The sequence below is a fragment of the Monodon monoceros genome, unplaced genomic scaffold (genome assembly GCF_005190385.1).
Source record: "Monodon monoceros isolate NGI ecotype Baffin Bay Population unplaced genomic scaffold, NGI_Narwhal_1 Super_Scaffold_10, whole genome shotgun sequence".
Taxonomy (NCBI): domain Eukaryota; kingdom Metazoa; phylum Chordata; class Mammalia; order Artiodactyla; family Monodontidae; genus Monodon; species Monodon monoceros.
Window position 1 is genome coordinate 40359707 of NW_021703766.1, and position 13770 is coordinate 40373476.

At 41.4% G+C, this 13770-nt stretch overlaps 1 long non-coding RNA gene across 1 annotated transcript; it reads right to left on the minus strand.

The window, feature by feature from the left end:
* Positions 1–2455: 2455 nt before the first annotated feature.
* Positions 2456–13744, minus strand: LOC114904230. The gene is made up of 3 exons (XR_003795910.1): positions 13576–13744; positions 9521–9585; positions 2456–2608 (listed from the first exon to the last, which is right to left on the minus strand). It is a non-coding gene; the product is annotated as an uncharacterized LOC114904230 (long non-coding RNA).
* Between the last annotated feature and the right edge of the window lie 26 nt (positions 13745–13770).

Consider the following 13770-nt stretch of genomic DNA (forward strand, 5'->3'; position numbering starts at 1 on the left):
GAGAGCTCCAAAGACCCAAAGGTATGTACACAGCCTAGGAGGAAAAAATGTATCAGCACAAAGCTATAGAGAAAACACTGCAACGTCAGGATTAATACACTTGAGGAGACATAATACATCAACTAGTTTCCATGCCCATATTGTCATTTATTATTTATTTATACATTATCATGATGTGGGATAGGGGTACATTTCCATTTTTTGGACATTTTTTGTAGTAGGGGATCCAAAAGAAGAAGCCTCTGGGGCCTGGGAAGCTCTTAGACTGGCCCTGTGCCTGTTAGCTTTCCAGCTAGAAGGAGGTCCTAGTCAGGGTAACATGGTGGTACCCTCACCCTGTGGCATGGAGATCATCGTCAGAAAGAAGCTGCCAACCCAGCAAGTGGCCACAGAAGCTTGAGTGGAACTGCTTCTGAAGTCAAAGACTCCATGACGGGTTTTAGGCGAAAAACTGTTTTCTAAATGTTTCCTGTTGGCCCCCCTTTCCCACCAGGCACAGATGACAGCTGTCATCATAAAGGATACAGGACCTGAGGGGTTTTTTTCCTCCTAAGAGTGGTTTCAGAACTTGGTCAGTTGCTTTGGGAGGGAAATGAGACAAAAGGCGAACATGTTTCTTTTTCCCAGAAAGAGCACAGTGTGAGGAACAATGATGGTGTGGCTTAGCTCCAAGAGTAACCCTTGTGGGTCGTGACATCTGACATCGTGCCTTTAACAGTGAGCTGGAAAGGATTTCGAAAAAATGCCATTCTGTGCACTGTGGGCAACTGCATGTACGGCAGGTCTGCTCTGAGCAGAGAAGCATCAATATCTATTACTTAGAAACAGATGAGAAGGCGAATCGGCAGCTGCTAGACCATCCGATGAACTGCACTCTTGTGTTTCAAGCCTACCTTTCCTTCTGCCTCTTACATCCCGTAATTGTCGGTGAGCTCCGTGGTACCCTTCCATGACATAACTGATCAACTGCAGGATCATGGCTAATAAACTGATATAAAAGAGCTTATTGAGCCATACCTTTAAGTGTGAGATAATATGTGATTCAACACGTGGCACAAACAGCTCAGAAGCCCAAGCTCGCCGCCAAGCTTACTGTGGCTTTCTCCCAGGGAATCACGGCATAGGGTACCATAATAGAGCAGGAATTTACAGCAATGGAGATGTATGAGGGAGATTAAAACTTCATCTGTAAGGACATACTGCGTGGCAAAAAACACCGTTATTGTATTTCCTGCTTTGTATTCTAATGAGAAACTTAATCCCTTTCGGTAGAGTGTGGGCTCCCTCTGCTGCTGGCAGGACATATCAGGACTCTATGCACGAAGGGATCCCTGGGCACCTGAGCAGAGCAGGTGGCCTGTCCTGGGAGAAGGATGGGGCTGAACATTCAGAGGGATAGACTTGCTCTGTAGGCTCTGCCTCTGTGTGACACTGGGACTATCTGTGCCCCTACTGCAAGTGATGGAAAACACAACAATGACCTGTCCACATCACCTGTGTCCCTCCTGAAACAGGTCACAGAAGTGATGCTGAGAGGCAGCCCTCCCCGCTGAGCGGCGACCCTCCCCTCCCTCCCTCTCCTTTCCCTTCTCCTTCTCCTTTTCTCTCTCTCTCTCTCTCTTTACCTTCCACACAGCCACTGCCAGAAGCTCCTCCAGTTCTGTTTCAGACCCCTCCCAACAGTTTTCCTACTGCTCTGGGTTCTGCCTCGTCCTAGCACAGCCAGCACCTGACTCATGTGGTACCGAGGAGACTGCATCACCCCAGAAGGTTTAACACCTTCCGCCCATCAGTAAGCAACTCGTCTCAAGACACCTGGTCACACCCCACTCTCAGCCTCCCACCACCGGTCCAACTTCAAGAGTTGCTTCTTCTCGGCAACAGGATGTTTTAATGTAGTAACCACCCCAAGAGCAGAAACATTTTAGTGCCATAACTTTGACGTGTCCCTTTTGCCCAAATCTAAATAAATAAATAGACCATTAAACTCCAGCTGTTTCTGCTACCAAGATAGGTATGGGAAGTGGGGGTGGGGGTGGGTCATACACCATACTCTTTGGGGGTGGGGGTGGGGGTGGGTCATACACCATACTCTTTGAAACTAGGACCACACTTGCTCCTCTCAGAACCATCAACCATCCTAAGCAAAGCAGCTCATTCTCTGATAATCTGGTTATTCGCGTGGTCAGTATCTCAGATTCTCTGATTTCTCTCTTAAAGTTCTAACGGCCATACTACTGTACTTTCAGTTAGTCAACAGAGATGCACGTCTGTGTGTCTGCAGACTTCCTGGTGATACTAGCGGTCTTTTACCAGGTACACATTAGCTACTGGGTGAGAGGGGTGCGGGCATACTGCTAGATCTCTGGGTTACATATGCTGATATATGATCACCTATTCTCACCTGCAGCCTGCAGAGAAAAACGTTCAATCACATTTCAGATGGCGTCCTCGGGCATACACATTTATATTTCATATCGCTAATTTCAACAATCATAGCATTTATTCATTTGTTCATTTAACTCAGAAGCCTCCGCAGTCATCCAGATGAGAGGAGCTTGCCTGGCCAAGGCAGGTGGTAGAAGAGGAGGCAGGGAGGAGCCGGGCCCTGGAGAGGTTTTGAAGACAGACAACAGGATACTCGGGTGAGTTGGATGTGGGGTGAGACAGAAAGAGGGGGGTCAAGGTGACTCCAAGATCTCTGGTGCACAGTTACGAGGGTGCCTGTTTTTCAATCTGGTTGCAAGGTGGTGCTATTTACTGAGATGGCAAACAATGGAGGGAGACAGGTTCTGAAGGAGAAGTCAGGATTTGTTCGGGGCATGATGCATTTCAGATGCCTGGTGGACATCCTTGTGACGATGTGGGGTGGGCGGGTGGATGTTCTGCGCTGGGTTCCAAGGGAGGGTGGGCTGGAGATAGAACCTGAAGTTCACCAGTGTATAGATGGCACTGGATGAGTTTGCCAGGGGGTGAGTATAAAAAGCCTGGGGCAGAGTCCTGGGGTAACTTGCAGATTTAGTCAGGAGGAGGGGCGAGCCCCATCCTACAAAGGAAAAGTGAGAGGAAAACCAGGAGATCACGGGGCAAGTATCTCAAGGAGGAGTGAGAGAGCAACATTGCTGCTGATGGATTGAAATTATCTCAGTAACCCTGAACAAGGCAGCTTCAGAAAATCCTAATTGGAACGGTTCAAGAGAAAGTGAGCCATGAAGAAGTGGAGATAGCAAACAGAAACTACTTTTTTCAGTTTTGCTATAAAGGAGAGGAGAAAAATAGGGCTATGGTAGAAGGTAAATTTTATATTATGTATATTTTATCACAATTTAAAACATGTTTATTTTTAACTGTGATAAAATATACATAATATAAAATTTACCATCTTAACCATTTTTAAACGTCCAGTTCAGCCGTGTTAAGCACATTCACATTGTCGCGCAACCAATCTCCAGAATTTATCTTGCCAAACTTGAACCCTGTACCCATTACATAACTCTCCATTCCCTTCTCCTCCCAGACCCTGGAAACCACCATCCTACTTTCTGTCTCTATGAATTTGACTACTCTGGTATATAATCTGCTAAGGTTGCCATAACAAATTACCACAGGCTGGGTGGCTTAAAATACAGAAATTTATTTTTTCACAGTCCTGAAGCCTACAAGTCCAAGATCAAGTACTGACAGGTTTGGTTTCTCCTGAGATCTCTCTCCTTGGCTTGGAGATGGCCATCTTCTCACTGTGTCCTCACATGGCCTTTTCTCTGTGTGCATGCATCCCTGGTCTCTTCTTATAAAGACACTAGCAATATTGGGCCCCACCCATAATTCCCTCTTTAAAGAACCTGTCTCCAAATGCAGCCACATTGGGAGTTAGGGCGTCAACATATGAATTTAGGGTGGACACAATTCAGTCCACAGCATCTAAGTGCTTCATATAAGTAAAATCATACAGTACACGACTTTTTGTAACTGGCGTATTTCACTTAGCATAACAACTTCAAGGTTCATCCATGTTGTAGTACCTCTTCCAATTTCCTTCCTTTTCAAGGCTGAATATATTCCATTGTATGTCTATACCACATTTTGTTTATCCATTCATTCATCAATGGGTGAATGGGTTGCTTCCACCTTATGGCTATTGTGAATAATGATGCTATGAACATGGGTGTGCAAATATCTCTTCAAGACCCTGATTTCAATTCCTTTGAGTATATACCCAAAAATGTATTACTAGATCATATGGTAATTCTATGTTTAATTTTTTGAGGAACCAACATACTACTTTCCATAGCAACTACACCATTTTACATTCCCAACAACAGTGAACAAAGGTTCCAATTTTTCCACAATCTCCTCAACACTTGCTATTTTCTGTGTTTTTGATAGTAGTCATCCTAATGGTTGTGAGGTGGTATCTCACTGTGGTTTTGTTTTTTTTAATTGAGGTATAGTTGATTTACAATGTTGCATTAGTTTCAGATGTACATCAAAGTGATATATATATATATAATATATATATATGATATATACACATACTTTTTCAGATTCTTTTCCATTATAGGTTATTATAAGATATTGAATATAGTTCCCTGTCACTGTGGTTTTGATTTGCATTTCCTAGTAATCAGTGATGTTGAGCACCTTTTCGTGTGCTTGTTGGCCATTTGTATATCTTCTTTGCAGAAATGTCTATTCAAGTCCTTTGCCCATTTTGAATTGGGTTGTTTGTTTCATTGTTGAATTGTAGGAGTTCTCTATATTCTAGACATCAGCCCCTTATCAGATATATCATTTGCAAATATTTTCTCTCATTCTGTAGGTTGCCTTTTCATCGTGTTGATAGTGTCCTGAAAGTTTTAATTTTGATGAAGTCCAATATATCTATTTTTACTTTTGTTGCCTATGCTTTTGGTGTCATATCCAGGAAATCATCACCAAATTCAATATCACTTTTAAAAAATTAAAAATTAAAAAAAATTGTAAAATTATAAAAAGCACTTTGAGATCCTAAGAGAGTACAGAAGACATGTGGCAATGGAACAAGAATTTAAAAGTCCCATTAGGGGACTTCCCTGGTGGCGCAGCGGTTAAGAATCTGCCTGCCAATGCAGGGGACATGGGTTCGAGCCCTGGTCCGGGAAGATCCCACATGCTGTGGAGCCACTAAGCCTGTGCACCACAACTACTGAGCCCAAGTGCCACAACTACTGAAGCCACGTGCTGAGCTGGTGCTCTGCAACAAGAGAAGCCACTGCTATGAGAAGCTCACGCACTGCAACGAAGAGTAGCCCCCACTCACCACAACTAGAAAAAGCCGTGAGCAGCAATGAAGACCCAACACAGCCAAAAATAAATACATTAATTAATTTTAAAATAAATAAATAAATAAATAAAATAAAAGTCCTATTAATTGAGACAAAGGTTATTTAAACAAAATAGAAAATGCATATCTACTATGAACTCTTACAAGGTAAATATGAGTGCAAAACTGTTATAAAAACAAGGAGAAATCTATAGAAACACAATAGTATGATAAGAACTTTAAATAATTCTTTAGTCTTTGATAGATCTGGTATATAAAAAAATTAACAGGTATATAGAAGATATAAATAGCTTCATGTTGTGAATGTGTCAAACTTGTCTACAACCAACAAAGGGTACACCTTTCCCAATCCCATAAAGCATTTTAAAAAATCAGTCACAAATAACGCAATGAAAAAATCTCAGGAATTTTATACAACCCTACATTCTCTGATTCCAGTGCAATTTTTTTTTAATTCAAGTTGTAAAAGGTTTTAGAATTCAAACACTTGAAATTTTACAATCTTCTGGTGGTTTATTGTACTGTTCAACAGACATTTCCAGCTTTCCATTTTCTAGGCACAGGGTAGGACTGTACTTCTTCACCCCCTTTGATGTTAAGAATAGTCAAATGATTTTCTTTGGCCAATGAAATATGAAGAGAAATGATGGCTATCATTTCTGGGTGGAAACTTAAAGGGACAGTGCATGATTCACTAGGTTATCTCTGCCATGGCAACTGGTAACAGCAAGATGGCAGCTTCTCTGTTAGCCTGGGTCTCAGAGTGGGGAGACCTGGAGCAGAGCCCCCAGCCAACCTCGGTGAGCAAGAAATAAACTTTTGCCGTTTTAAGCCATTAATATTTTGAGAGTTTTCTTATACAGCATAGCCTAGCCCATCCTGACTGATACAAGCCTCCTAAATAACTTCTCAGCTAAAAAGATCAAAACTGCAAGTTGGAGACAAGAAAATAAGTGCTATTTTCAAAATGATGGGCTGGCCACTCAGTTTTTCTCTTCTTCCCCCTAAGACCCTACAAAAATGATAGTAAAGGACTAAAATGGGAATAAATCCACAATGACAAAGAGAACAGGAAGTTGTCCATCAGTGGAAGAAAGTTTAAAAAAAAATTGTGAGACTGTGTCAAGCTGATACAGAAGTAATGACAGATGACACACCGCAGAGGAGGTTGCCGATCTTCCCTACAGAATTCCAGAGATGCATAAGACAGAGTATGCAAGTGAGACCGGGCCAAAAACACTGGGATTACTCCAAAGGCTCTGTCTTAAACAGTCCAGTCCTTAGCTCCTCCCCTCGTTCAGAATGCAGGGCCTCCAGAAAGATCAACTCTCCAAGTGAAACACCTGAGAGTTCTTCCATTAAATAACAAAGAAGAAAAGGGAGGAGGAGGAAGAGGAAGAGAAAGAAGGAAGAAGGAAGGAGAGAAGGAAGGGAGGGAGAGAGGGAGGAAGAAGGAGGGAAGGGAGGGAAAGAAAGAGAGACAGAAATTTGTATTCATTTGCTAAGGGCTGCCTTAAAAAAGTACCACAAACAGGAAAAAAACAACCTCAAAGGAAAGAGAACTAATTCAGGAAATAGAAGAGAATTAAAAATGTCTTCTAATTATAATCATAACTATATTCAGGAAGTTATTGCATTCAAAATCAAAAACAAGATGCTAAGTAAACAACACAATCAGAGAACAAGAAAGGGCTCTTACAGAATGAAAATATGATGCTGAAATGAATTGAAGGCCCAGAAGATAAAACAGAAGAAATCTTCCAGAAAGCAGAGCAAAAAGACCATGAGATGGGAGACATGAAAGAAATGAGACTCAGAAGACCCTTCCAGGAGGTCCAGTTTTACAGGCATTCCAGATAAAGAAAGATAGAAATCAGAGGGGAAACATTATCAAATGAGCAATACAACAAAATCTCCAAAAGGTTAAAGTTACAAGTTTTCAGATTGAAAGTACCTACGGAGCAAACAGCACAAGGTCTTTTAAAAGACCCACATGTCTGCAAAATTTTAGAACACTGGGAAAAAAAGAAAATACTCTAAAAGCTTCCACAAGGAAAAAAATACCACTTATGAAGGAACAAAATTCAGATTTTTTATCACTAACACCAAATGTTAGAAAACAGATGGGATATACCTGCAAAGAGATTGACTACTAAACACAACTGAATCATGGATTGACAAGAAAACAAACAGTTGTGGAGAAGTTTATTTGAACAATTAGATAGAGACAAAAGAGGATTGTATATCAGTTAGATGATATTATTTTATCTACATTAATTTACTGAGTGCAATAACTGTAGTGTAGTTATGCATAAGAATGTCTTTGTTCTTAGGATATATATACTTAGGGGTGAAGTGACATGATATCTGAAAGTTACATTCAAATGGTTCAGAAAAACTGTGTATGTGCATTTGTGTGTGTGTGTGTGTGTGTGTATGCATGCACACCACATGTGTGTAGACAGAAAGATATACCAAATGTGGCAAAATCTTAATGATTAGTGGGTCTATGTGAAGGACATGTAGGTGTTCTTTTCACTATTCCTTCCATTTTTTTATAGATTTGATATTTTTCAAAATGAAAAGTAAGGAATTTAAGAAATACAACTGATACATAACAAAGCTGTAAGGGAAAATAGCAAATAATTTTTAAATTTTTAATTTAAAATAATTCAGAGGGAAAATTCTTTTTTCTAGAAGTTTATAATTAACCAAAGAATTAAAGTATAAGATTAAATATTCAGACATGCAAGAACATAGAAATTTTACCTACTAGCTCTTTTTCTTAGAAAACTACTTGAAGATGTGCTTCAAAAAGATGAGGGGTTAAAAAAAAAAAAAAAAAAAAAAAGATGAGGGGTTAAACCAGGAAAGAAAACAGGGATACAACCTAAAATAGCAACAAAGGGAAATCCAGAACGACAGGAATGCAACAGGCCTAGAGAGGAACCTGTCCAGATTAAAGAGAGAGGAGGAAGACAGGTATCTGATAAGAAAAGTAGAGTCTGTCAGGATACATGATATGATGGAGAGTTTAGAAAAGTTCAGTTTTCTTTGATAAAGAAAAACAAGGCACCCCAATTTCATTGCAGCATTATACACAAGAGCCAGGTCATGGAAACAACCTGAGTGTCCATCAATGGATGAATGGATAAAGAAAATGAGGCATATGTATACAACAGAATATCCTGCAGCCATAAAAAAGAAGGAAATCCTGCCATTTGCGACAACATGGATGGACCTAGAGGGTATTATGCTCCGCGAAATAAGTCAGACAGGGAAAGACAAATACCATATGATTTCACTTATATATGGAATCTAAAACAAAACAAGTGAACTGAAAAGCAGTTATAGATAAAACCGAAACAGAGTCACAGATACAGAGAACAAACAAGTGGTTGCCAGAGGAGAGCTGGGGTGGAGAGAGGAGTGAAATGGGTTGAGGGAGATCAAGAGGTACAAACTTCCAGTTACAAAATAAATGAGTCACAGGACAAAATGTACTGCATAGGGCATATCGCCCATAATAATGTAATATCTTTGTATGGTGGCAGACGGTAACTAGACTTATCGTGGTGATCATTTTGTAATGTATAGAAATGTTGAATCACTATGTTGTGAACCAGGCACTAACATAGTGCTGTGGGTCAATTATACTTCAAACAAACAAACTCGTAGAAAAAGAGATCAGATTTGTGGTTACCAGAGGCAGGGGGAAGGGGGTTTGAGGGGAGCAGGAATTGGATGAAGGTGGTCAGAAGTTAGACTGCCAGTTATAAGGTAAAGAAGTCCTAGGGATGTAATGGACAACATGATTCATATAATTATATTATACTTTGCTTTATGCTACGTATGTAAATCGTTAAGAGAGTAAAACCTGAGTTCTCATCACAAGGAAAAAATCTTTTTTCTTTTCTTCCTTTTTCTTTTTTTCTTTTCTTTTTTTTGTATCTATAGGAGATGATGGATGTTCACTAAACTTACTGTGGTAATCATTTCACGATGTATCTAAGTCAAATCATTATGCTGTTCACCTTAAACTTATACAGGGCTGTAGGTCAATTATATCTCAATGAAAAGGAAGGAAGAAAAGACTGAATTATGATTACAGATTGGAACATGAATAAGATGTAGCACAGATAATAAGAAGCACAGATAATAGAAGCTGAGAATGTAGAAAAAAGGACGCAAACTTACTGTAAGGTTAGAGATGCTGGCATCTTCATCTTTTAAAGCTGGGAGTCAAGAGACACTGTCTATACCTGATGGAATAAGAAAGAGAAGGTGTAAGTGTGTTGCTTAAACAATATACAACTTTGGAACTGAAAATAGTAATATGTGTATTAGGAAACTAAGGACGAAAAGTAGGAGTTGTGGAGTGTGTCAAATCCCTATCCATCAGGGGATTAGAAAATGTCTAAACTGTATAAATGAAGACATCATAGCATAGGTATGTTATTTAAATACATAGCTTCTTGGGGCTTCCCTGGTGGCACAGCGGTTTAGAATCCACCTGCCAACGCAGGGGACACGAGTTCAAGCCCTGGTCTGGGAAGATCCCACATGGCACAGAGCAAATAAGCCACCCGTGTGCCACAACTACTGAGCCCACATGCCACAACTACTGAAGCCTGCGCACCTAGAGCCCGTGCTCCTCAACAAGAGAAGCCACCACAATGAGAAGCCTGCGCACCGCAACGACGAGTAGCCCCCGCTCAATGCAACTAGAGAAAGCCCGCGCGCAGCAACAAAGACCCAACGCAGCCAAAAATAAATAAACAAAAATTTTAAAAATAAATAGCCTCTTAATTCATTTCCTGATGCTGCATTTGCCTTCTCCCCACACACGCAGTTTACAGTCCAGCCTCAATGCCTCTCTTGTAGTTCCTTAAACATTTCAGGCAGGCTCCTACTTCAGGGTCCTTCCGTTCCTTCTGCCTGGAATTGTCTTCCATATGATGTCTCTGTGACTCTCTGTCTCTCCTCCTTCAGGTCTTTTTTCAAAAGTCACCATCTCAGTGAACACTTCCCTGATCCACCGCTCTCTATCCCCACTACCTGACTTTTTTTCCTCTGTAGAACCTGACTTATCACAACTAATATACATATTCTGTCCTTTATTTCTATATTTATACTATATCTCCACTCCACCAGTACTATGTAGGGGGAAATGCAGTGATGCTTCCCTGTTTTTATTCACTCTATATACACTGGTACCTAAAACAGTTGCTTAGGCACATAGAAGGCAGGCACTCAATACATAGTTAATAAAAGACTAAATGAAGGAATAACTACAGAGCAAGCTGGAGGTCAAGTTTTACCTTTGGGGAACTAAGACTGGGTTGGGTAGGAGTGGGCCAGGAATAGCTGCTTTTCCTCATGTACAACTGACTTTTTTTAACCATATTATTTTGACCAGGGTTTAAAGAAATTATTATTACCTTTACAAAATAGGAAAATGTTTTAAGACATTGTGAAAGAGAAAAAAATAAGACAATTGAAAACACTATACACACACACACACTTGTACTCACAAGTAAATTCATTCCTTAAATATTTTCATTATTAAACAAGAAAGAATAAAAACAAACAAATATTCATCTGAAGGAACCAGAAAGAAATTAACAGTGGAAATATGAAAAGGAGGTAGAAATAAATAGATAAAGAAGAAAGTAATCAGTACTGATAAATTTCAGTCCTTGGGGAAAAAAGAAAAAGAGCAACATATTAAAATAGCTAGAAAGCATAATCAAGAAACACAAAGAAACAATAGCCCAAATAAACAATCAAGTCAACAATCCCTAAAAGGGATATGACCACAGATACAGATGTGATAGCCAGATGTTTCTAAAATGTGAAACCCTGAATGAAAGGAATGGTTCTCTAGCAATTAAAATTATCTTGAGAAGAAACAGAAAACAACAGGCTGTTGAAGAAACCCAAACGGTCTGACAGAGTCCTTTCACATCTGCCCTAAAATAGTCACACAACTACATAAAGAATTTATCTTTGTTTTGTGACTTATTTTTTAAACCTTTAAATATTTAATCTATTGGGAATATAGTTTTTATTTAAGGAATGAGGTGAGAAGGCCCGTCTCTGCTTATCTGGTTTCCTTCCCTCTTCATGGGTGTGTGCCACTCAGGCATCATCAGCCCAGGTAGGGCTGCATCTTCCCCTGTGAGTGGAAGTCACATGACCCATCACATGGCCCATTGTACAGCCTGTCCACAAAGGGTCTCAAAACGTGACACCCGGAAATAGAAGTCGACTCCAGACTGCCATTTTTATCATCTCTCCCCGCAAAATCTTGCCTGTTTACATATTAGAGAAAAAGCATCCTTAACGTTTAAGAATGTTAAATTCAAAACACATGGATTCTCTATACCCAAGAATTGAAAGAGATATTTATACATCAATATTCATAGCAGCATTATTCAGGAGAGCCAAAAAGAGAAAACAAGCCGGGGCTGCCCTGGTGGCGCAGTGGTTAACAAACTGCCCGCCAATGAAGGGGACACGGGTTCGAGCCATGGCCTGGGAAGATCCCACATGCTGTGGAGCAACTAAGCCCGTGTGCCACAACTACTGAGCCTGCGCTCTAGATCCCGCGAGCCACAACTACTGAGCCTGTGTGCCACAACTATTGAAGCCCGCGCACCTAGAGCCTGTGCTCTGTGACAAGAGAAGCCACCGCAATGTGAAGCCCGCACACTGCAGTGAAGAGTAGTCCCTGCACCCCACAACTAGAGAAAGCCCGCGCGCAGCAATAAAGACCCAAAGCAGCCAAAAATAAATTAAAAAGTAAAAATAAATTAATTTTTTTTAAAGAAGAGGAAACAACCCAAGTGATGAATGGATAAACAAAATGTGGTTATATATATTATATATTATATATATATATGAGAGAAAAATGTTATTAAATAGGAAAGAAATTCTGACACACGCAACAGTATGTGAGACAGGCTGGGACCTGGGACCCTTTGCTGCAGTGCTTGCACCTGGACAAACCTCTCCTCAAGCAACAAAATACAAAGAAGCTATAGGGACTAAAAATAACTGTGCACATGTGCATTTGGGGCAAATTCTGGACAAGGTACAAAGAGACCAAAAAGCCCAACTGCCACTTCTGAAGAGCTGGGTGCAAAAACAGGGTGTCGGGAGCATAAGCAGGGTGCTGTGCATGCCTCCTGTAGTCAACACCACCAAAGGGGTGGGCAAAACACCTAAGCCTCCCCTCTGGCCCGACCCCTGGACACACCCCTACCCTCACCCCATATTAGGAACAAGCTCATCAGCCCCAGGGAGTGAACAAGGGAAACTGTTACTTGTTCTCTCTCCCTCCTGCTGCACAGGGGCCCCAATAAAGCCTTGCCTGAATTTCTTGTCTCGCCTCTGATCAATTTCTATTGATTGGGGAAGGCCAAGAACCCTGGTAGGTGTCACACGGATGAATCTTGAAGACATTATGCTAAGTGAAGTAGGCTAGTCACAAAAGGACAAATGTTGTATGATTCCACTTGTATAGGTACCTATAACAGGCAAATTCAGAGACACAAAGTAGAATGGTTCAAGGGCTGGGGGGAAGGGGGAATAGGGCACAGTTTTAGTTTTACAAGATGAAAAGTGTCCTACAGATTGCACAAGGTGAACGCATTTAAAACTACTTAACTGTGAACTTAAAATGGTTAAAGTGGTAAATTTTATATTTTGTCACAACTGAAAAGTCAGCACATGCATGACACAGGGTTAGGAAGCTGACATTCCGGCCAACACACACCAATGTCCCCACTCCAAAGGCGCGCTTTTACCGCCAGGGAATTCACCCCAGGACAGCGCGCGCGCGCGCGCGCGTGTGTGTGTGTGTGTGTGTGCGCGCACGCCCGCGCGCCTCAGGACAGCGTGTGTGTGTGTGGAGTGTCCCGGAGTTCACACCACATCCCACAGCCCCCAAGCCAACCTCTGAGGAAAGGCCCATCTGATTCCGACTCTCAGCCTCCAAATTTGTTTTAACTTGGCTTCGTAACGGCAGGATGACCAGAGAGTCTCTATTTGCTCCAGCCCCACCCCCAACCCACTTTAAGGGTACAATGTAATATTTCTGAACAAATTTTAAAATTGTGAAACTATCACCACCACCCAGTTTTAGAACATTTCCATCACTCCGCTTAGCGTTTCTAAGCGCCCGGATCCTCATCTGTAAATGAAGACAACAGGAGACCAGCACATTACAGGCCACCAACAAATTTTACCTATTATTATACTTGTTGAGGATGGCCTGTTTCCAGGTTACTGTCTTTTCCCACACGCAGCCAGATCTTTTCCCGGCTGGCGGCCGCGCGCGCAGAGCACAGATTTGCAGCGGGGAGGTGGAACCGAAGTCCGGAAGGCTCCGCGCAGCGGTTCTTCCCCGCAAGCCGCGGCCAGCGATCGCGGAATCGGGCCTC